The sequence below is a fragment of the Pristiophorus japonicus genome, chromosome 6 (genome assembly GCF_044704955.1).
Source record: "Pristiophorus japonicus isolate sPriJap1 chromosome 6, sPriJap1.hap1, whole genome shotgun sequence".
Lineage (NCBI taxonomy): Eukaryota > Metazoa > Chordata > Chondrichthyes > Pristiophoridae > Pristiophorus > Pristiophorus japonicus.
Window position 1 is genome coordinate 33,741,052 of NC_091982.1, and position 21,620 is coordinate 33,762,671.

The following is a 21,620-nucleotide window of genomic DNA, read 5'->3' on the forward strand; positions in this document are numbered from 1 at the left end:
CAGAGAAAATTGATAAATGGTCCAAGGAATTGCCCAATCCAAAGAAAGGGGGAGTGAAAACGTGGGACCAATTGGACCGCTTAAGAAATATATATCAACTTCATCCCTGGGACGGAGTGCAAATTTTGACCATAATGGTGCCAAAAACGCAGGGAAGAAAATTGCACGACAAGGTAGAAGAAGCTTTGGGGCAGGATGAGCAAGAATTAAATGCAGGGTGGGAGGCGATTAAACACTGGCTGCAAGCCTTTAGTCCAGCTAAAACAGACTGGGGAAAAATTGCAGCCTGCCAACAGAAAGGAACAGAGGAGGTCCTGGAGTATGACAAGCGGTTTAGATGCACGTGGCTAGAACATTCGGGAATGAATAATACGGATGAGGAAATGGATGAACAAGTGTTTGGACCCCTGAAAGCAGCTTTCGTGGCAGGTCTAAAGCCAGAACTGTCTAAAATGCTTAAGGTAGTGTTACCGGACTGGGAAGGTAGAGGAACTACCTTTGCAGCATTGGTGGATCGATGTAACCAATTAGATCGGGATATGGGAGCTAAAGTCCGAGCTGTACAGGCTGTGGCATGGAAATCCCAGGATTCCGATAAACAGTTATTAGGAAAATTACCCGGAAAATGTCATTATTGTGGGAAAGAAGGTCACTGGGCCAAGACGTGCAGGGCAAAACAGCAAGATCATGGGCGGGGAAGAGGACGCAGCCAGGGATACAATCCAGCCAACAAACCAGGCTTGTCACAAGATAACGACCTCATAGAAGCATTTAAGCGACTGACAATACAACAACAGAAGGAGTTACTTGGGATAGCAAAAAACAATTAGAGCCCACCCTGGTCCACCTCCTCCACTAATACAACAAAGGGGAGATGGGCTATCTATAACTGTGAGGGTGGGCGATAAGGATGTGGACTGTCTTTTAGACACAGGGGCGGAATTAACATGCTTACTCCTACAATATGGAGACTTTTTGCTGTTGGATGGTAGGGCACGTACAGTCTATGGAGTTGGGGGCCATAAAATGGAAATTAAAAGGACAACACCGGTACTTATAGGGCTGGGTCCACATGAACTAACCAAGCCGGTCTGGATAGGCTCAGTAGATCAACCCCTTTTGAGAATGGACGTTCTAATCCAAGTAGATTCATCGTTGCATTTTGAAGATGGTCGGGTGACATGATCAATTAGAACTTTGAAGAAAGAAGAATTGAAGGAACACCTGATATGGGCTAAAGATAAGAACGATTGTGGCCTACACCAGATGGAGCCTGCGTCATTTACCAGGACCAAGCCTCTATGCACTAAACAGTATTCCATCAGTCCAACTGCCATTGCAGGAATCTTACCGGTTATTCAGCAATGGGAGAAACAAGGGATACTTATTAAAATGCATAGCTCCTCCAATAGCCCCGTGTGGCCGGTACAGAAATCTAATGAGACTTGGCGTTTGACTGTTGATTATAGGAAAGCTAACCAGTGTATTGATCAAAAAGCTCCTTTGGTCGCAGATCCCTCCAGCATTTTTAATGCCCTCAAACCGGAACATAAATATTTCTCGGTTATAGATATGGCCAATGGATTTTGGTCGGTGCCTCTGGCACCGGAGGTTCGACAGTGGTTTACTTTCACGGTCCAAGGACAACAGTATACTTGGACGCGGTTACCGCAGGGTTTCCACAACAGCCCTACGGTATTCCACATGGCTTTACAAAGCCATTTGTGAGAATTATCTCCCCTGTCATCCACAGTCATCCAATATCTAGACGATATCCTGCTAGCTTCAAACATGGAAGAACAGCATGAACAAGATTTACGAGCTTTGCTGGACCACCTTTGGCTGAAAGGACATAAAGCCAGCATCGACAAAGCACAAATATCCCAAGAAGAGGTTGTATACCTGGGACAAAAGATTTCACAAGGAAAGAGAGAACTTACCCAGAATAGAACTGCAGCCATTCGGGCTGCTAAAAAACCCACCACTATTCAGGAACTAAGGTCCTTTTTGGGATTGTGTAACTTTAACAGAAATCGGATTGTCTCCTTCACACAGCTTGCTCAGCCACTAAATGATACCTTAAAGGGGAAACGTGCCTCTAAAGAAGCCATCACCCTCACGAAGGAACAGCAAGAGGCCTTCCAGAGTTTGAAAAAGGCTTTGTGTTCGGCACCAGCTCTTGGAATCCCCGACAGTGGTAAGCCATTTACCCTGTTTGTCCATGAGAAAAAAGGATATATGACAGCTATACTGACACAAGAACATGGGGATCGGCAAAGACCTATTGGCTGTTATTCGGCAAAACTGGATGCGGTAACCCTCAGATGGGGAAGTAGCCTAAGGGCCATGCAAGCTACATGTCGAGCGGTAATGATCACTGCGGGTCTAAAAACTGATTGTCAAGTGTCCCCACACCGTACATGCTTTGCTGTCTATGAATAGAATGTCTCATGTGACGGCAGCTAGATGGACCCGCTGGACAGCAGTTTTGGAATCTCCTAATCTCCATATTGTCCGGGCCAGCCCGGTTAATCCCGCAACTATGCTCCCGATGTCAGAATCGAGGGAGCAAGAGGGGGGAGAATGTGAAGAGCATGACTGCGTGGAGATTTTAAAAGAAACAGAAGAAGCAGCCTTAGCAGCAGAGGAGCCTCTGCACAACCCAGACCTCATCCTGTTTACAGATGGTTCCTCCTTTGTTGACAATGGTACCAGAAAAGCAGGATGGGCAGTTACAACTTTATATGAAGTAGTGGCAAAAGGATGTTTACCCTCAGGAATGTCAGCACAACAGGCCGAGATACGGGCCCTGTCAGAAGCATGTCGAAAAGCAGAAGGACAGACAGCTAATGTCTACACAGATTCGCGTTATGCTTTTGGAGTCGCTCACGACTTTGGTCTGTTATGGCGGAAAAGAGGATTCCTCACTGCTGCTGGTACACCTATCCGAAATGGAAAAGAAGTCCGAGACTTACTAGAGGCCATACAATTACCTCAGGAAATGACCATCCTGAAGTGTAAGACCCATACCAGGGAAAATACCACAGAAGCAAAGGGAAATGCCCTAGCCGACCAGGCAGCTACTTCACAGGGCGCTCCCCTAGAAGAACCAACACAGATATGCAGATTGAAAGCACTCAGGACTCTGACATGAGACCTTCAAACAATGAAGGCGAGTGCTCCCAAGAGGAAAAATGGACATGGATTGAGGCAGGAATGAAGCTATGTGAAGATGGTGTCTGGAGACAAAGAGTTACCGACAAGCCAGTCGCGCCACAAGCGCTTATGCCTTTTTTAGCCCAACAGCTCCACTCGTGGGGACACTTGGCCTCACAACAGATGACGGCATGGTTCCAGAAAAGCTGGTGGGGCCGGGGATTTAAAAAACATGCCCAGCTGGTAACAGACTGCTGTGTGGTCTGCCAGAAATATAATTCTGGACCCATCACGGTAATGCCCCAACTGAGGCCCCCTGCCCCTGTCGGACCATTCCAGCATCTGCAGGTTAATTATATATCTCTTCCTTCATGCCAAGGATACATTAACATTCTTGCCATGGTCGACAGATTCTCTAGATGGGTAGAAGCTGTCCCAACTAAAAGAGCCACAGCCAATCACACTGCAAAGGTCTTGTGTAAGGATTACATTCCCCGATGGGGAGTCCCGAGTAGCATTGACTCAGATCAGGGAACACACTTCACAGGTGCTGTCTGCCAAGAAGTCTGTAGGTTACTGAACATTACGTGGGATTTACACTGTCCTTATCATCCACAATCATCAGGACAAGTAGATCGAATTAATCGAACTCTGAAACAACAGCTTGCCAAATATTACCAAGAAGGAACACCATGGCCCCAGGCACTACTAATAGTGCTATGTAGCATTAGGGCAACCCTGAACAGAACTACAGGTCTAAGCCCATTTGAAATTATAACAGGAAGACCCATGTGCTACGTGCAACTCAGCATGTTGAATTAAGTCATCAATCAACTTGACATTTTAGGACCTTGGTTAGCGAGCCAATTAAAGGTTAAAAGAATATCAATTGAGCCAGTAAGGTCAAAGAAGGCGAGTTCTTTTCTGTAAATTGAACCAGGTATAAGTACAACCATTTTGGCCATGTGGTCTCAGAAGGACAAAGGCCTGGCTTAAAGCCAAGAGCTTGTTACTGCTGCCAGAATAAAATTACATTAAAACTACAACTGGAGTTCGTATTTCATTGGAAATTAAGAGATCTAACAGGGACCAGGGAAATAAGACACAAATTTCAAAGGAAGAGCCTTTGGAAAGTATAAATAGGAAATTCATGTGAACAGGATCATGAGATATCTTTAGGAGGGCTTTGATTCAAGAATTGAGACAAAGAATTCAACGCCCAATTGGGTAACTGAGTTTTTAGGGGGACCGCTATCAGCCAAAAGGTCTTTTCAATATCCCATTTCAGGCCCACCCCTAAAAAGAGAATAAAATGAACCTCCTTAGGGCTTGTTCCCACAGACGGTGGAGGGGAGAGCTATAGGCTCTAGATGAAAGGAAGAGAACTGCTCATGTGCACCCGGTGTCTGTTCGATTGGATCGGTACCAGCTACTTGGCACAGTCATACGTTTTTGCTGTATAACTAGTGTTTTATGTTCCGTCTTAAACTCTGATTAAACACAATATACCCACCATATTGATTTGCACTCAAATCTGATTATTTAAAGTGACCAGAGATAGCCGTAAACTGGTTATTTCTAATAACGCTAATATTTATGAGCAGGCAGTACCAAACTGCGAGTACTGCCTGCACTCTTTTGGCCAACGACCATTATCCTTGGCCACCAATGTTACCGGTAATTTCTAGACCATAATATCAACCATGCAAAAATAATATTCGTAACAGGCTAAACAATTAAAGAAAGAAAGAAAGTCCACCTGTGGCCCAAGCACCCAAGGCCCCACCTCACTGCTGGCCAAGAACGGGGAAGCACTCATCAAGGACACCGAGGCAGTCAGGACCTGCTGGAAGGAGCACTTCGAAGATCTCCTTAATCGAGACTCTGCCTTTGACACGAGTGTTCTCGACTCTATCCCGCAGCATGCTTACAATCACGATCTCAGCAAAACCCCAGCCCTGCATGAGGTAGAAAAGGCCATCCGTCAGCTTAAGAACAACAAGGTTTCGGGAGTGGATGGAATCCCCGCTGAGGCACTAAAGTATGCGCAGAGACACTATTGGCACGAATGCATGACCTCATCTCTCTCATCTGGAAGGAGGAGAGCATGCCAGGAGATCTCAGAGATGTAGTAATCGTGACCAGCTTTAAAAAAGTCCGACTGCCGCAACTACAGAGGAATCTCCCTGTTATCAGCCACTGGGAAAGTCATCGCTAGAATCCTCCTCAACCGTCTTCTCCCTGTGGCTGAGGAGCTCTTCCCGGAGTCACAATGCAGAAACCGTCCACTACAGAGTACAACGGACATGATCTTTACAGCGCGACAACTGCAAGAGAAATTCAGGGAACAGCACCAACTCTTGTACATGGCCTTCTTTGAACTTACAAAGGCCTTTGACACAGTTGACTGCGAGGGACTATGGAGCATCCTCCTCCATTTCAGCTGGCCCCCAAGAGTTTGTCACCATCCTCCACCTGCTCCACGACGACATGCAAGCCGTGATCCTAACCAACGGATCCACCACAGACCCAATCAATGTCTGGACCAGGGTTAAGCAGGGTTGCATCATCACGCCAACCCTCTTCTTGATCTTCCTTGCTGCAATGCTCCACCTCACACTCAACAAGCTCCCTGCTGGAGTGGAACTAAACTATAGAACCAGTGAGAACCTGTTCAACCTTCGTCGCCTCCAGGCCAGATCCAAGACGGTCCCATCCTCTGTCGTCGAACTACAGTATGCAGACGACGCTCGTGTCTGAGCACATTCAGAGGCTGAACTCCAAGTCATCATCAACATCTTCACCAAGGCGTACTTACATTTATATTGTGGCTTTCGCAATGTCCCAAAGTGCTTCACAGCTAATTAAGTACTTTAGAATTATAAGGGCCGATTTTCAGCAAGGCCTCCGCCTGCCCATGTGCCACCAAGAGTGCCGTCGATGGCCACTGAGGTACCGGATGGTACTTTGGGCAGAATATTCATGAAGAAGGTCCCTTGAAGGTTGGCGGGCGGCAAATGGAAGATGTACGCCGCCAATCTGGGCAGCAGCCAGCGGGAGGTCGCATTCTCGGCGGCAGAGACGCTTGCCGCCCAAATGCCGTCGAGGATGGAGTTGGCCCATGGAGGGTCGAAGACCTGAAAAAAAAAAACAGCAAAAAATAAAAAAAATATCCGAAGACCTTCAGGGGACCCCATCCAAGTAAGTCGCTGTTGAAAAAAAATATTACAACGTTCACTTACCTTTTTTTCAGGTGCTTCACACTCACCAGCGAGGACAGACCAGCCTCCAGCCAATGGTCCGCCCCCATTCTGCCGGCGACTCCCGCCCACAGGAATCTGGGAGCTCGGCGGGCGGGAGCTCAGTTGTGCCACTCGGCCGTCCGCTGGCGTCAGCGGGCGGTTCCCTGCGACTCTCCCCTCCTGCCCCCTCCAGCTCCAGGCCACCCCGAAAGTGGCACTGGGCGGATCTTCAAGAGGAATGTCGGCAGCAGTGGGCAGCAGTCGGCTGCAGCGGGCAGTGAGGTGCTGAAAATTGGCCCCATGGTCACAATGTAGGAAACACAGCAGCCAGTTTGCCCACAGCAAGTCCCACAAGCAGCAATGAAATAAACGACTTTTTTTAGGTTTTGGTTGAGGGATAAATGTTGCTGGGAGAAATTCCCTGCTCTTCTTTGAAATAGTGACATGGGATCTTTTACATTCACCTGAGAGGGAAAACGGGACCTCAATGTATCATCTCATCTGACAGTGCAGCACTCCCTCAGTACGTGCCAACCTCGATTCCGTACTCAAATTATTAGGAGTGTGAATTGAACCCAGAGCCTTCTAATTCAAAGGCAAGCAGCCAACCAGTGAGCCAAGACTATTAAACAGGTTAAGGTTTGAATGAGAAATTATTACAGAAGCAAACAGTACAGATAAGATGTTGAACTGCACAATACAGTTCAAAATAAACTGGTCAGTTCAGGCCTCTTAAATTCTTCTTACAGAACTTGAGTTGAAGTAATTTTCTTGATTTTCTTCCCTCGGTGAAAATAGAATAGTCTTTTTAAGAATGATGTAAGTACAAGTTCACAGAGCTTACTTCATTCCAATTTGCCACAGCAAAACAAACCAGATGCCAGCATGTGAAATGTGTACTTTTTATATACTTAGAATCCTTTTGAAGAAACAGGCACATGCTTTGACAGCTGGTCTGTCAGATAAAGGCGATCAACTGAATAATATTTACAATCTATATACACAAAGGCATGAAGATAACCATTTATGAGGACTGTGAGTACACTTCATTTCAGTTTGGATAATTTCAACCCACAATAGACATTAGACATATTCCATACACATCTGGATCAAAGCACTTTTAATAATTGATTGTTCTATTCATTTTACGGTGCTCCAGGGATTCTAGGCCATGATACTGGCTTGAACCTATATTTAAGGTGGAGAGAGACAGAATTTTGGATGATAAGGGACTCAAGGGTTATGGGGAGTGGGCAGGGAATTGGAGCTGAGGCCAAGATCAGATCAGCCATGATCTTATTGAATGGCGGAGTAGGATTGAGGGGCCAAATGGCCTACTCCTGCTCCTATTTCTTATATTCTTATGTTCTTTTGAACACTGCCAGTGGGGCCCAGGAGACCAGTGCTCATTCCTTCTATTGAATGAAGGTTCAAGCCTTGCTTCGTGACCCCAAGCATCTGAGTCCAGGCCTATTTTCCAGCCCTTCCACCACTATGTTTGTTATTTCTTTACTATTCTTGCAAAATGATGATACCTAGAAGTAAGGTAGAGATATATAGAGAACTAGACATGCTAAAAACCTTAAATAAAACCAGAAAATGCTGGAACATACAGCAACTTTATCAGCATCAAAAAAAAGAAAAATGTTTTATTGTTCCACATAGAAATCTTTCATCAGACCCGACAAAAACAAAACTGTCTTCTCTCTTTTTGAACGTCAACAGACCTGCCAAGCACTTCAAGCATTTTCTGTTTTTACATACCGACATAAGACCATGAGGCTAATTCCCTGACTGGGCATTCCCAGTGGGGAGTGACACTTATAGAGAGTGTCGGGCAGCAAATGTGGATGGAATATCAAAACCCACGATTTCAGAACCAGCTATGAGTTTCACTCTTAGCGAGGAATACCCGATCAGGATTCAGGCCTAGTATCCATTTATGTCCATGATCTGCACATGGACATACAAATATTTTCCTTTTAACTATTCAATGAAAATAAAGCATTAAATGTTTTAAATGTTTTAAAAAGTGTAACTCTCTGCAGTTTTACTAAAGCTGCAATATTTTGAAAGCGGGCAAAAATCACTAACTAATCCAAATGTAAACCAGTTCTAAACCAAACATCAACCCATCGGTAATTAATAAAATTCTCAGGCGTGAAAAGTGTAATTAGCTGCTTCGTGGCCTTGGAGGTTGAAGGTAAAAATCACATACGAATGCTAAGGCTTCATGAGATATACAATTTTTGAATGGGTCTACAGTTACTTCTTCCACAACAGATCAGTCTTGTTGCTTAGGAAACCAACATAATAGCGTCACATATACTTACGCAGGATGCACAGTAATACCTGCCTTAGAGCTGACACTGTGTATTGTACAGAAGCTCTATGGGCTAGATTTTACACTTTAGTGCAGATTACCCAAAAATGGGCGTTATTTCCGGCGTGGGTGGTAAAAATGGATTTTCAGATTGCCGGCTTCTCACACATTCTCAAAGCTGTTGTGGGAGGCACGAGGGAGATTCACCAGCAGCAAAAAGCCTACTAAGCACCAAGAACATAGTTGGCACCGAGTTTTTGTCCAACAAATAAGATATAACATGGAAGGGATGGAGGAAGCCCTGGAGCTGGTAGCCAGGAACACTGGTGGCAGAGGGCTCCCAGTGGTCCCGGAGCGCGGCACTGCACCCCAAGGTGCCGCACCCCCATTGCCAACCACACGAGAGCCAGCAGCAACATCTTGCTTCTGGCTCGGAGCACATTCCCACCTCCGGACTGCCCTCTCCTGTATCCGTCCAAGTAGCGTTTCGGCCGTCACCCGCCCCCCCCGCTCTCCAATGAAGCATCGCCTGAGTGAGGATCTCCTCGGTCAGGCAGATTGGAGTCAGGAGGGGAAGGGGAAGGGGTAGAGGTAGAGAGGAGAAGCGAGGTGGGGAGGGGGAAGAGTTGGATTGTACAGAAATACTGACGATTTCAGACTAATGTTTGGTTTAAATGTTTTTTATTGAACAAAACCTTGTGGTGCATTGGCTCAGATAGCTGCACCGTTACACGCTGGTGATTCCTTAACATCAAAGGATATAATCACACTTAACATCAATCAACTTAAACTTTAACTGTCACCAAGGTGATGCCCACCATTAATGTATGACCTGCACACCCAGCAGTGTGTCAGCCTTGTAAATAACACCAACGATCTTTCAGGCAAAGCGATCATTGATGAGCTCCTGACGTAAGGCTCTTGCAGCTTTCATGGCACCATGAGTCCTTTCATGTGGTCTGCAGGGGGGCCGGGGCATGGCTTCAGCATCAGCCTGATTGTCTGGGCCGATGTCAGCATCTGCCTCCTCATCCTCCTCTTCCTCTCTCTGGTGAGGTGGACTGTCAAACTCATCAGGCAATTCTTGGTCACCTTCTGATAGCCAAGTTGTGCAACATGGAGCACACCACCACGAATTGAGCTACCTGCTCAGGGTGGTATTGGAGCTCGCCTCCTGAGTGGTCCAGGCATCTAAAGCGCTGCTTCAGCACTCCAATGGTTTTCTCCACAATATTGTGAGTTGCTCTGTAGCTCTCATTGTATCGCCTCTTGGCTTCGGTGTGGGTGTCATGCAGAGGGGTCATCAGCCAGGTGGTGAGGTCATATCCTTTGTCACCAAGCATCCAGCATTGACCTTGTGGCTGATTGTTAAACAAGTCAGATACAGTGCTCTCACGCAGGATGTGAGCATCATGGATGCTGCCCGGAAATTTAGCAGCCTCCGAAGGCAGGTGGTGTCTGGCAAGTCGAGGTAAGAATGCTTCTCCTTGTACTTGTGGGGTTGTAACGTCTGGTCCTCCTCATCAGTCTGTCGCATCTTACAGTGGGCACATAATGCAGTGGAGCGTACCTTCGGCGATTTCGAGTCTGCTGCATATAATTGGTCACCAAGAGAGGGTGAGAAAGGACAGGCCCCATTGCAGTAGCTCTCTGTTTTTCATCGATTGGTCACAAACAAGGAATGTCCTAATGAAGACACCTATTCGATTCCAATCGGTCACAGTATGGTCAAGATGTTTGTAGAGATGTTCACATCAACTCCAACGACCTGCAGAGTACATCCGAAGTCCGCCGAGGTTGAAGCACAGCAGCCTTTTAAAAGATGTGACATGTGATCTAGAACATGGCGTCCATAACGCTGTGATTAGTTCTGGTTAGTTCCACTTTTTCTGGGCATTTTTTTGGGCGAGCGATATTGTGGCCGACATGTGTATGCGGTGGTGAAATTGACGCTGGGCGATCTCATCAACGCTAGTTTCGGTAAATATATTCTTTATGACAAAAAAAAGTGGGTGGGTGGTATTATTGAATCTCGCTGTTAAATCAATGCGAAAATTAATGCTGGGCGATATTATGGGCATTGATTTTGCCCATTCTGATGATTCCGCCCCAAAAAAGTGGGCGAGCAGTAATATTTTTTTCCGGCATTAAGCACATGGGGAAAGTAACGCTCGGTGATAAGTTTCCTAAAAATGCCCGTCAGTTTCCATTTTGTGCCAAAATGGGCGATATATTGGCATTATACATCATTTCAGCGATAAAATGGGTGGTAAGTGGGAATTAAGCATGCAAAAAAAGTGGAGGTTCTAGCCCTAAAAGTAGAATCTTGGCAAAGGAGGCGTTTGAAGTTCTGGTGGCCATCTAGTGTTTTCCACTGTCAATGTCATCCTCGTAAGGCCTGCCAGACTCCTCATAACACTTCTGAAACTCCTTTTAATGGCAGCACTCACCGGCATGATTTAGCGTGGGTGGCAATGGGAGTGGAGAACTCCAAAATGGATGAGCTAGCGTGAACTCGGCCGATGTATGCCAATTGACGTCGTACTTCAACTCATTAAAATACTTTCGATGCTGGCAGGCAACGGCAGCGCTGCTGACCTGCCCAAAATGGTGCCAGCCGCGGGACACGCTACCAGCTGGCTGCTGTTTTTTCGTCATTTCATGGCGGTAACGGATGGCACAAACCACCCGAATTTTGAGGCCTATCTGTCTTCTGCACCATGGTATGCTATATCCCATACAGTAAAATGTCCCAAAGCGCTTCACAGGAGCGATTATCAAAAAAAAATTGACACCAAGCCACATAAGAAGCTATTAGGATAGCTGGTCACACAGATAGATTTTAAGGATCATCTTAAAGGAGGAGAGAGAAGCGGAGAGGCTGAAAGGTTTAAGGAGGGAATTCCAGAGCTTAGGGCCTATACGGTTGAAGGCACGGCCACCAATGGTGGAGTGATTAAAATTAGGGATGCGCAAGAGACCACAATTAATTGGAGCAGCACAGAGATCTCGGAGGGTTGTAGGGCTGGAGGAGGTTACAGTGGTAGGGAGGGGCAAGGCCATGGAGGGATTTCAACACAAGGATGAGAATTTTAAAATTGATGTTGAGACAATGCTGGCCTCTGCCAGTGCTGGGCTGAGCCAAGCTGACCACTAAGGAGGGGCGCTGGACTGGCCGGTGGTTACAATCCCCCAGCCACATTTCCAGGCTCTTGCTGTAGATCTGGGGCTCCTGCCAGGTCTCTCTGTTCATAGACCATTCCTCCCCAGCCTGTCCAAGGAACTTGCATCGATATAGCATCCCTCATGCCAGCAGTGAAAGTGATAACCATATAGTGGGTCAGTAATTCCATTGGTTGGGACATTTCTTAACTCAACTGTGGCCTTCACTGAACAGCAGTGAATCCTCCCTGCTGATAACATTCAGAGAAAGAAACAAATTAGCACCCGTTGGTAACTCACAGTTATCGCTAATTTCCAGAAAGATTTCACTTAGTTTTTGTCTTGCAGCTCTAATTCTTAGGAACAGAGGAACACAGGAACAGGAGTAAGCCATTCAGCCACTCGAGCCTGCTCCACCATTTAATGAGATCATGACTGATCTGCGATCTACATCCACCTTTGGCCCATATCCCCATATAATACCTTTGGTTAACAAAATGCTATCAATCTCAGATTTTTAAAAAACGGCAGCTCGGCTGGTATACGAATCGGAAGGGTCGGAAAGCGGACCAGAAGACGGTGGGGACAGTGCCCGGGACACCGAGGTACAGCGGGTCAACATGATCAATGGCCACTGCTTTTACAACAAGACGCCTCCAATAATGATGAGGGTCCTACTCAACGGGATACCCGTCAACATGGAGATGGATATGGGAGCGAGTCAATCTCTCATGAGCGCTCAACAATTTGAACAGCTGTAGCCGCACAAAAGAGACAGACCAAAACTCACAAGGGTCGACACCAAACTAAGGACCTATACCAAAGAAATCGTCCCAGTCCTTGGCAGCACCATGCTCTCAGTCACACACAAAGGGACAGTGAGCCGACTTCCCCTGTGGATTGTCCCTGGAGATCTCCCAGCACTGCTGGGGAGAAGCTGGCTGGCAAAACTAAATGGGAAATGGGATGATGTTCACGCCATGTCGTCAGAGGAACGGACCTCCTGCTCAACAGTTCTAAGTCGATTTGAACATCTATTTCAGCCAGGTGTGGGCACCTTCAAAGGGGCTAAAGTCAAAATCTACATCACACAGGATGCTAGACCGGTCCATCACAAGGCCAGAGCTGTGCCCTATGTGATGAGGGAAAAGATTGAACATGAATTAGACAGGCTTCTGCGGGAAGGCATTATCTCACCCGCGGAATTTAGCGACTGGGCAAGTCCCATCGTCCCAGTCATGAAGCCTGATAGATCCGTACGAATCTGTGTGGATTAAAAATCTACCATAAACAGAGTCTCTCTACAGGACCAATACCCGCTGCCCAGAGCGGAGGACCTATTTGCCACATTGGCTGGAGGAAAACTTTTCTCAAAACTCAATCTCGCATCTGCGAATATGACGCAAGAACTGACCGACGAGTCTAAACTACTCACCACCATCAACACACATCGAGGCCTTTTCATGTGCAATCGATGCCCATTCGGCATCAAGTCGGCAGCTGCCATATTCCAGCGCAACATGGAGAGTCTGCTCAAGTCCATCCCGGGGACGGTTGTATTTCAAGATGACATACTTATCACGGGCAGGGACACTGACTCCCTTCTCCGTAATTTGGAGGAAGTACTAAAGCGGTTGGATCGGATAGGCCTAAGAGTTAAGAAATCCAAGTGCCTGTTTCTCGCGCCCGAGGTTGAAGTTTTGGGCAGAGGATTGCCACTGATGGAATCCGCCCAACAGAGTCCAAAACCGAAGCAATTCGCCTGGCACCCAGGCCCCAGAATGTCTCGGAACTGCGTGCCTTTCTCGGGCGACTCAATTACTTTGTGAACTTTATGCAGAACTTAAGCACGCTGCTGGAGCCTCTCCACATGCTACTCAGAAAGGGGTGCGATTGGTTTTGGGGGGACGCCCAGGAACATGCCTTCAATAAGGCACGCAACCTTCTATGTTCCAACAGTGTTTTGGCTTTCTTTGATCCTGGTAAAAAGCTAGTTCTTACATGTGATGCGTCAGCGTACGGGGTCGGGTGCATTTTACAACATGTCAATGGTGTGGGTAAATTACAACCCATAGCTTATGCCTCCAGGTCACTTTGGCGGGCTGAGCGCAGGTACGGAATGGTGGAGAAGGAAGCGCTCGTGTGTGTATGGTGTCAAAAAGATGCACCAATACCTTTTCGGGGCCAAGTTCGTGTTAGAAACCGACCACAAGCCCCTCACGTCCCTACTATCCGAGAGCAAGACAATAAACGCCAACGCCTTGGCGCGCATTCAACGGTGGGCACTCATGCTGGTGTCTTACGACTATACCATAAGGCACAGACCAGGCACAGACAACTGTGCCGACGCGCTTAGCAGGCTATCCTTGGCGACCACGGAAGGGTCTGATGAACAGGACTGTGAGATAGTCATGGCAATCAATGCCTTTGAGTCCACAGGTTCGCCCATGATGGCTCGCCAAATCAGAGCCTGGACGACCAGCGACCCCACGTTATCCCTAGTAAAAAGATGTGTCTTAACTGGTGACTGGGCAGAGGCTCACGATGCCTGCCCCGAGGAGATCAAACCTTTCCATGGGCGCATGCATGAGCTGTCACTACAAGCAGACTGCCTGATGTGGGGCAGCCGAGTAGTTATGCCTCTGCGAGGCAGAGAGGCATTTGTCTGGGAGCTCCACCGCGAGCACCCGGGAATCGTTTTCATGAAGGCCATAGCCAGATCCCATGTCTGGTGTCCTGGCATTGACGCAGACTTGGAGCTCTGCGTCCGACGGTGCACCATTTGTGCCCAACTCAGTAATGCCCCCAGGGAGGCCCGTCTGAGCCCCTGGTCCTGGCCCACCAAACCGTGGTCGTGGGTGCACGTAGACTATGCGGGCCCATTCATGTAGTAGCTCCTCGTAGTTGTAGATGCATTTTCAAAGTGGATCGAATGCACCATTTTAAACTCGAGCCCAACCTCCACCACTGTGGAGAGCCTTGGAACTATGTTTGCAACGCACGGAATTCCTGACATATTGGTCAATGATAATGGTCCGTGCTTCACCAGCGCAGAATTCCAAGATTTTGTAAGTGACCACAGCATAAATCACGTTAAGACGGCACTAATCAAGCTGGCCTCCAACGGCCAGGCGGAGCGAGCAGTGCAAATCATTAAACAAGGCATGCTCAAAATCCAAGGTCCCACGCTGCAGGGCCACCTGTCGCGACTGCTGCTGGCATACAGATCTCATCCGCATTCATTGATTGGAGTTCCCCCCGCGCAAATATTGATGAAATGGACCTTAAAGACAAGGCTCTCATTAATCATCCCAGACATGCATGAAATCGTTGAGGCAAAGCGCCGTAAGCTAACTGAGTACCATGACCGAAATTCGAGAGGGAGGTGGAATGAGATAGGGGACAAAGTGTTTGTGCTAAACTATGGCAGGGGTCCCAAATGGCTTGTAGGGACAGTAACAGGCAAGGAAGGAAACAGGCTACTGGTGATACAAATGGACAATGGCCAAACCTGCCGGAGGCATGTAGACCAAGTCAAAAGTAGATTCACCAACAACACTGCTGAACCAGAGGCAGACTACAATGTGGAACTCATATCACACCTGGTGGACAGACAGAGGGAACAACCTGAGGAAAGGGCAATCCCAACAGACAGCCCAGGTGAGACACCAACAATCATACTGAACGAAACAGACAGCCCAGGCGAGATACCAGCAATCACACCGAAAGAAAAACAGGCACCAAGGCAAACAACTGAACAACAATTAAGACGCTCCACGCGAGAGCGTAGACCACCTGAGAGACTGAGCCTATAAAGACAATAAGACCTTAGGGGAGGGTGATGTCACGTATCTCACACTACTGTACATAACTGTATCTTACTATGCTATACATGACTGTAACTAGAGATGACCTGTAACCACAAGCATACTTTACCACCAGGGGTGCACTTGCAGGAGACACTGGATACCTGTCCCAGACAGGTATGTAAAGACAGGTCTCAGGCAAGTGTGGCATTCGAGAGCTGTGTAATAAAGGTGCAGGTCCTGAGTGACCTTGACTTCAGCATGTGCCTCGTGTCAGTCTGTACTGCAGGGACAGGACTTTACAAGGTTCATTTTCTAGAACGCAATGTACTGTTTACTAATTAACAGCAGTAACATGACATGTGGCTCTTTCATTAGGTAGAGAAGAAAATATTAAATGAATCAGATTTTTCCCAACAAATAAAAGGTAAAAAGGCACTACAATGCAAGAAGGATTTTTAAGCTCTGAAGGATCAAATTTCCAAATGCTCATATTTTGGAAATCATCTCTTGATTATGTTTGACAAAAGAATTTATAGTCATCTATCACCTATGACGTCTTTCAAGCTTTGAGACATATTGGAATTGTATTAGGTAGGGATAATCATCTCCTGGGTCCTGAAATCTCAGAATGAAATGCAGTGATATGTATTGATAATTATGACAATGTATTTTCAAAATATAATTTAAAAAAATAACGCGATAATGCGCATTTTAACACATCCCTTCACACATTTCTATTGACTAAGTTCTGTTAGCAATCTTGCTCAGGGCACATAATGCTGGCATCAGTGGGATTAATGATCTCAGATGGCCCCAGTTGGCCACTTGATTAACTGGTCTCACCGATACCTAGTTAGTGAGTGAATACATTCCAAAGGATCTCCTAAGCTAACAACACCCCGATTTATCTGATTCAGTGTTTGCACATTTATATTGTTGGCATTACTAGCTCATGTGAGCCATGAGTAAATACTTACCATTAGTACTATTCAGCCACAGAGTAAATATCACATTAATTTCTGGTACGATTTTATAGGTCCACCCGGGTTTTATAATAGATGCAAATGTGGGCTGTGCAGAGGGCCATAGTAATTGTCTAGGTGCAGGAGGAAAACTATCAGCTCAGTGCCTGACAAGAAGAATTGATAGGCTGGGAGAGCTACAGTACATGTATAATGGAATCTATTAATGAACAGCAAGACGAGGCCCATCAATTCTCACTCATTTTGGTTCAAAAATGTATCATATAAAACTAAACCATAGGGTAAATTCAACAAACCCATGGTCCCAACGGGAGCCATCATTGAAGAAAGTGTGGGGTAGAGAGAGCTGGGAACACAAGATTGGTAAATGTACACTCATCTGTTTAAAGGGGTTTCCAATGTATGTCATTCTTTTGATCATCAATCTTATTCCTAACACTTTCCCGATGCCTACTGTTTTACAAGAGTTGTTTTGACTAGAAATGTAACAAGTATTTTTTTATACACTGCTGTCAGCCTCTCTTTTAATGAGACAGATCTGTGCGTGGTAAGATTTGGCACGATACCAAATTATTTTCTGTTTCTTCCCTCAGTACACACGTAACAATAATAGCAGGGAGCACATTCTCATCAGAGTATAATCCTACATTAATTACATTGGTATCATCAGAACAGCATTCAAGATGATATCAAGTACTGGATAAATCTTGAAAATTAAGAAAAAAAACATGTGCAAAGATGAATGTGCCATTGTCCTCATTTGTCTGTCCTCAGTTTTACTCAGGCTGATTTTGCTGGTTCTTAAAAGCCACACTGGCTCACAGTTGGATATATGATGGAGAGGTGTGAGTTCAGGGCCCAGAAGAGGCGTGGGCCCAGGGGCAGCACGGGCCAGCTCACACTGCGATATGTGTGCGCACTAGGTCTGTGCAGCAGAGCTGGTCTCCAGTCGTCCTGGTTAATCTTTGCCACTGGACCAAGATCTAGCTCTGTCAAGCCCGTGTGGTGGCTGGTGTTCAATGGCCACCACACGTAAAAAAAATCCACGCACAGGCAACTTCCACCCTTCAATATGCAGTTCTGGACCTGGAATGTCAGGTCCTTCATTGAAACACCTGTGAACTCATCCCTTTTTGGCGTGGAAGCAAGTCATCCTCGATACGAGGGACCACCTAAGAAGAAGATATGATCCTATCACACAGAAATAAAATTCAGAAAAGTGAGTTTGGGATTCAGTCTTCTTCTCTTGCCCCTTCTCTCCTTGCATGCTCCTAGTCAGAGAGACAGAACTCAAGTGATACTGAAGAATTAATCTGCAAATGATATTAAAAAGAACACATAGGTGTGCTTCTTTAAAATGTGCAGAAACTGTGGGGCACTGCAACATTAACTTCTTATTCATGTCAGAGTTTGCTCAGTAGTAGCACTTTATTCTCTGAGTCATAAGGTTATGAGTTCAAGGCCCATTCTAGAAACATGAGTACATAATCTAAGTTGATACTGAGAGGGTACTGCACTGCTATCTGTTAGATGAGATGTCAAACCTGTCTACTCTCTCAGGTCGATGTAAAGGATTCCATTATGCTATTTGAAGAAGAGCAAGGGTGATATCCTGGCCACCATTTATCCTTTAACAAATAGCACCAAAAACAGGTTGTGGGACATTTATATGTGTAATTTTGCTACTTCTTCTTAGGCAGTCCCTCGTATCGAGGGTGACTTGCTTCCACACCAAAAAGGGATGAGTTCACAGGTGTTTCAATGAAGGACCTGACATTCCAGATCCCGAACTACATATTGAAGGGTGGAAGATGCCTTTGCGTGGATTTTTTTTAACGTGGGGTGGCCGTTGCACACCAGCCACCACATGGGCTTGACAGAGCTAGGTCTTGTTCTCGTGGCAAGGATTAACCAAGACGACTGGAGACCTGCTCTGCTGCACGGACCTAGTGCACACACATATCACAGTGTGGGCTGGGCCGTGCTGCCCCTGGGCCCTCGGCTCTTCTGGGCTCCGAACTCACGCCTCTCCTGGGCCCCGATCACATCGCTCTACAATCTCTCGCCGCTCCTTCGCCTCGACCTCGCCACCCCTCTGTCGCTTGCCGCTTGCTGGCAGGTTACAGCACATTGGAATATCTCGGACAGGAAAGGCAGATTGAAGATATACCTGTAGTTCGAGAGGATAGGTCAAAGGTGTCTATGTTTTTTTTGAGAGGATGGGTGATGACAGCGGTTTTGAAAAGAAGATAACGTGGAAGTCCGAAACAATGGGGCCAGGAAGGGTTGTTAAGTGACCAGGAGTGGAGTAGAGTGGATCGGATCAAGGGAATAGGAAATGAGTCATGTAGAATTGACTGAAGGAGGGAATGGGGGGGGGAAACTGCATGGTGGGTGGGCAAAGAATGAGGAAGACAGGTGGTTGACAGAGGCAGCTGCATAGATGGTCTCAGTTGTGGAGATGAAAAAATCCATGAGCTCTTTATAATCCAGGTAACAAGTGTTTGAATAAATTTTGCTTACACAGAACACTGGGAACATAAAATGTCAACAGGAATTGAGAACATGGAACAGTTTTCTTTTATATGCAAGAGCAGGGCAAATTATGCAGCATAAAAATACAAAGGGATAGTGTGCCACAAGTTCATTTTCCAAAAGAGTCTATTCATTTGCATATACCTTAATATATAGGGCCCAAGTTTCCACACGATAAAAAACGGCGCCGGAAAAAAAACGCGCGATTCTGGAGCGCCCTGCAGCTCCATGTCTGCTTGGTGCGGCGCCCAGGGGGGGCGGAGCCTACCACTCGCGCCGATTTTGTAAGTGGGAGGGGGCGGGTACCATTTAAATTAGTTTTTTTCCTGCCGGCAACCCTGCGTGTGCGTTGGAGCGTTCGCGCACGCGCAGTGTGAAGGAAACATTGGCACTCGGCCATTTTTGTAGTTCTTTGTAGCTGTTTAATTTTTGAACATTTTTTAATAAAAGCACATTGCCATCAGCACATCAGCACTGAGGCTTCTTGCAGCAGTGAGAAGGCTGCAGGAAGCCTCAGAAAGTTGAGGCAGCCGTTTCCCGACGGACTCCCCCCCCCTGCAGTCGGGAAATGGCTGCTGAACTTGTGAGGCTTCCTGCAGCCTTCTCACTATCTCCTTCCCCCATCGCCCGCCGTCTGGAGCAGCTTCCTCCTCCCCCCCCCGCGAGAACGAACGGCTTCCTCCTCCCCCCCCGCGGGAACGAATGACTTCCTCCTCCCCCCCCGCGGGAACGAATGGCTTCCTCCTCCCCCCCCGCGGGAACGAATGGCTTCCTCCTCCCCCCCCGCGGGAACGAATGGCTTCCTCCTCCTCCCCCGCGGGAACGAATGGCTTCCTCCACCCCCCCCGCGGGAACGAATGGCTTCCTCCTCCCCCCCCGCGGGAACGAACGGCTTCCTCAACTTGTAAAGCTTCCTGCAGCATTCTCCGTGCCTGAAGCACTTTCACACAGGTAGGAAGATGGTTTATTTAATCTTTTCTTTGCTTATAAATGTTTATTCAGGTTGGAATTATTTGTATAATATTTGTATAAGTATAAATAAGGATTTATTATAGAATTTAATGACTTCCCTTCCCCCCTCCCCCCTCCCACCTCGTTCTGGACGCCGAATTTGTAACCTGTGCCTGATTTTTTTAATGTGTAGACAAGGTTTTTTCAGTTCGACAAAAATCTGCACTTGCTCCATTCTAAGTTAGTTTGGAGTACATTTTCACTGTGGAAACTTTGAAATCAGGCGTCAGTGGCCGGACACGCCCCCTTTTGAAGAAAAAATTCTGTTCCAAAGTGAAACTGTTCCAACTGACTAGAACTGCAGAAAAAAAAATGTGGAGAATTGCGATTTCTAAGATAGTCCGTTCTCCACCAGTTGCTCCTAAAAATCAGGTGCAAATCATGTGGAAACTTGGGCCCATAGTTTTGTTTTAATACAGTTTTGTAGTCCAGATCATACTCATAACTGCAAATGGTAATCTGTTGTTTAAATGATGTTTATCAGTAAGCAGTATAAATGTTTCAAAGTTGTCCTAAAATTATCAACTGTAAATGCTACATACACAGGAATTTCTAATAACAGATTTGTCTAATCACACATTCCTTTGGTTGAAATGTGCAAAAATACATGTCAAAATTACCTTATATTCACAGGAACAAGCAACATAATTCTTGAAATATTCCTGGCATTTCTGTCAATGTGAAATGTTTTTGGGTGTACAGCGATGCAAAAGTGCCAGCACAACGAGAGTCAGATCAGTGATCGCAATCCCATGCATACTAAGACAAGAGATATTACATAGAACATAGAAACAGAGAACATAGGTGCAGGAGTAGGCCATTCAGCCCTTCGAGCTTGCACCGCCATTCAATGAGTTCATGGCTGAACATGTAACTTCAGTACCCCATTCCTGCTTTCTCGCCATACCCCTTGATCCCCCTAGTAGTAAGGACTATATCTAACTCCCTTTTTGAATATATTTAGTGAATTGGCCTCAACAACTTTCTGTGGTAGAGAATTCCACAGGTTCACCACTCTCTGGGTAAAGAAGTTTCTCCTCATTTCAGTCCTAAATGGCTTACCCCTTATGCTGAGACTGTGACCCCTGGTTCTGGACTTCCCCAACATTGGGAACATTCTTCCTGCATCTAACCTGTCTGAACCCGTCAGAATTTTAAACGTTTCTATGAGATCCCCTCTCATTCCTCTGAACTCCAGTGAATACAAGCCCAGTTGATCCAGTCTTTCTTGATATGTCAGTCCCGCCATCCCGGCAATCAGTCTGGTGAACCTTCGCTGCACTCCCTCAATAGCAAGAATGTCCTTCCTCAAGTTAGGAGACCAAAACTGTACACAATACTCCAGGTGTGGCCTCACCAAGGCCCTGTACAACTGTAGTAACACCTCCCTGCCCCTGTA